A 3,491-nucleotide genomic window follows, 5' to 3' on the forward strand; every position below is an offset into this window, starting at 1 on the left:
TGATTTAAAAATAAAAATCTTTCCACAATTCTATTAGTCTTAAGTATTATGAAACTATTATTTTTTAAAAGCATATTCCAGTTCAAACAAAGAAATATGTGCTATTGCTTTTGAAACCCTAATCCTGCAGCATTAAGAACTGGAAGTGAAACTGACTACATACAAATATGAAACTGACAACTGATTTTTATCATCCAAGCTTAAAATAGTGTAAAGAGTAAACAGAATAAAAATACTGACAAGGAAATTGGATTTTCTATAATTCTTTCATTTAAGTTCTCTTTTGGGGGACAACATGTGACTTAAGTTGGCAGTGACTTTGTAATTAAGGAAGTTTAATTAGTAAGAGACATGTTTGATCATTGGAGCTGGGCAAATACCTCAGAAAAATTATGCAAATAGTTGCTCAAATAAAAAAAAGGCTTCAATTCTGGGCCTTGTCTGTGCACTTTCTATTAATATTTTAGTGAATGAATTTACTGTCAGTAATGGAAATTATTTTTTTTTCAAATCCTACAGAATATTCAGACAGCAAATTTTGAACAAGGGTTATGCCCACCCAACTACGGAATTAAAACTAACCAATGCAGCTAGAATTTCAAATACCAAATAACTAACAGGACAAAAAAGTTTTCCAGAACTTATTCAGCAAAAAATAAAGTTGAAAAAAAAAATTGTCAGCTGCTAACCAATTAAGATAGTTCTTTTGTCATTTGGGCATCTGCCCATTTGGAACAGATACCACTAACTCATTTCAAGCAGACAAAGAACAAAAAACAAAACAAAAAGGCTCACGGCAACAACTTTCAGTCATTAGCAATCCAGGTCAGATTCAAGCCAGCATCCTTAAATTAAAAGGCGGTATATCACCTGTGCCAGAGAGTCTCCCCCACAAAAGATAGGTTGAAGACCCCCATAAACCATGGGCCCTCATTTCAGAGTCTCCCTTTAGCCTGTAGTGAGTAGAGAGACTTTTCTGAAGTAAAAAACCCCACCCACCATGACGTTTACTGACAAAGACCTATTAAAATCTCATGGTTCCTGTCTCAGCCAGTCAGCCATGTGGTTTTCAGAAACTATCCTTATGAACCTGAGACTTCAGAAACATTGTGGAAGCCATTTCCCTGCCTATGGGGAATTTCCACTGACCTGGCAAAGTGCACTCTATCCTTGCAATTTCAGTTAAAGGGCGGGGCTCATTATTAGTTAAGCACCAGGAACGCTCCTCTAATTGTAAAAGACACAAAATAAGGACAAATTTTTGCAAGGGAAGGCTTACAGTTTGGTTCATTCATGACTGCGCCATAGGACTGCAGAACAGTTACGCTTCATTGTGTACCAATTTGAGCAAACAGAAACCTTGGCTTGGCTACCTTTAGGGTTTCTTTTGCAGTATTTGCCCAGGAGAGTTTTATTGTTGCTTTTCTGGATGATTTTCTTTGGCGCACACATGCACTTTATTCCTTTAATGGGTTATTTCCCACAGTATCCAAAAAGTAAGTCAAAATAAAGAGAGTCATATTATTGTTGTTTTTAAATTTACTTTAGCCTCTTTGGTGTTGGTGGATAATTAACTGGTTTATTTGGTCTGGAACATGGATGGGCCCTACCATTGTGAAGGAGATTGAGAATCTAAACTTGAGTCCAAGTTTTGCAAAATGATTACCTATCTCCTTAGCGGACTGATCCGGAACCTCAGGTGTCAACACCCCCAAGCTTTGGGGTATTAGAAATCTGGTTTCAGTTTTTGTTGCTAGTGCCCATCTCTAATTTGGTGTAGGTTAAGGACCTTCATAGCCCTAGCATGGTGTACTGGGTTGTGGGTGAAATCCTGCCACTAAGGAAGTCAGTGGAGTTCGGATTTTGTCCTGTATTTTGTCTTATGAATTTTCTACATACTGCATCTTTAGATTGAGACAAGTTGGAGGCAGCTGCAGATTGTTAGTGATACAAAGTGATCTCAGAGATCCAACTTTTGTTTTCTTCTTTTGTTGTTCTTTTAATATAAAAAGGTCATTCTGATTGAGACTATAGTAGAATAGCTTCTCTTCCGGTACCAGAAGAGGTAACAAGGAGTTCTCTACTTTAACAGAATTCTTAGGAGTGACTATTATATAATACAATCATTAAAATCCATCAGCATTATAGCAGGAACAGAGTATGCAGATTTCCTGGCATCCAGGAAAGCGTATGGCCAGCATGACTCAAGCAACTCTGCAATATGTTTAGACTGGAAGATAGAAGACCTGGGGTTTATTCCTGCCTCTGCTACTGCCTCACTGTGTGACCTTGGATATGTCACATCACCTCTTTATGTCCCAGTTTAAATAGCTGGGAAACGGGAATAATACTTACCCACCTTCATAGAGCACTCTGACCATGTTTTATAAAGAATGTACCTTAGTTATAGATTACTTTATTATACAAGCAGTTTCCTGGAACCATATTAGAAGAAATACAGCCACATGTGCACCATCCTGGACAGTATAACAGTATTTACTACGGATAAAAATTCATTGCTACAATTTACATATTTAGATCAAAAGTGAATTTTTCAGCATTTTTTTTATTATTAATTTGATCCCCTTCCTACTTCTTTATAATAGAAACCGTATTTTGGATTTCTACATCTCTTAAGCCATCATGGAAAAAGATCTTATGTATAACAACTGCTATGCACAGAAAATGTGTCCTTTCAACAAACGTTCTTGGGATGGTTTATTCCCCAGAATGCCATGGTGTTTGGAGTGGACATCACGAGTGAAATAATGATGCATGAAGGTTTTAATCTCCTGTAATTGGAAATTATGTCCAGAAAGAAGAGAGGTGTACAAATAGCACCTTCTCAGCATGAATGTCTGTTACCCAAACAGATGTCACCCAGTTAATCCATCCAAGCAACTCTGCTCTCCAGTCAAAAAAAGCAGGGCAGAGCTGCTTGGGCAGATTGACAGAGCGAGGTCTGATTGAGGAGCAGACATCTGTGCCAGAACTGTAGCTTGCTCACTTAGGCTAGGCTTTTTATGAGCTATGCAGTTCAATTTCCTAAACACAAACCAAAAATTCAAAATAAATATAGACTGCTCGTAGCTTTCAGTAACACCCACACGCACTCACAAGCAATGTGATAGGATGCATCGTTATAGCTGGAGCGTTGAATAGCAGGTATATTCACAAACCCTGCCATCCAATATTCATTAACACTGAGAATTGCACAGATAAATCCCAGTGAACGGAGATGAAGAATTTACCACATTCGTCCCTATTCGAGGGGCCAAGTATTGAGACTGACCCAACTGAGGCTGACTAGAAAAATCAACATTTGTTTCTGACACTGATCTATGCAATGGAACAGGGTTTTAATTTAGGGCAGTTTACATCAGAACAACAACATCTGTCATCTACTGTGCAAGTGCAGTAATTACTGAATCTGTTACATGGGAAAGGAATACCTGATGTTTCGTTTACACAGACAGATCTCAGTCTGTAAT

This window comes from Malaclemys terrapin, chromosome 12 (genome assembly GCF_027887155.1).
Source record: "Malaclemys terrapin pileata isolate rMalTer1 chromosome 12, rMalTer1.hap1, whole genome shotgun sequence".
In the NCBI taxonomy this organism is placed as follows: Eukaryota; Metazoa; Chordata; order Testudines; family Emydidae; genus Malaclemys; species Malaclemys terrapin.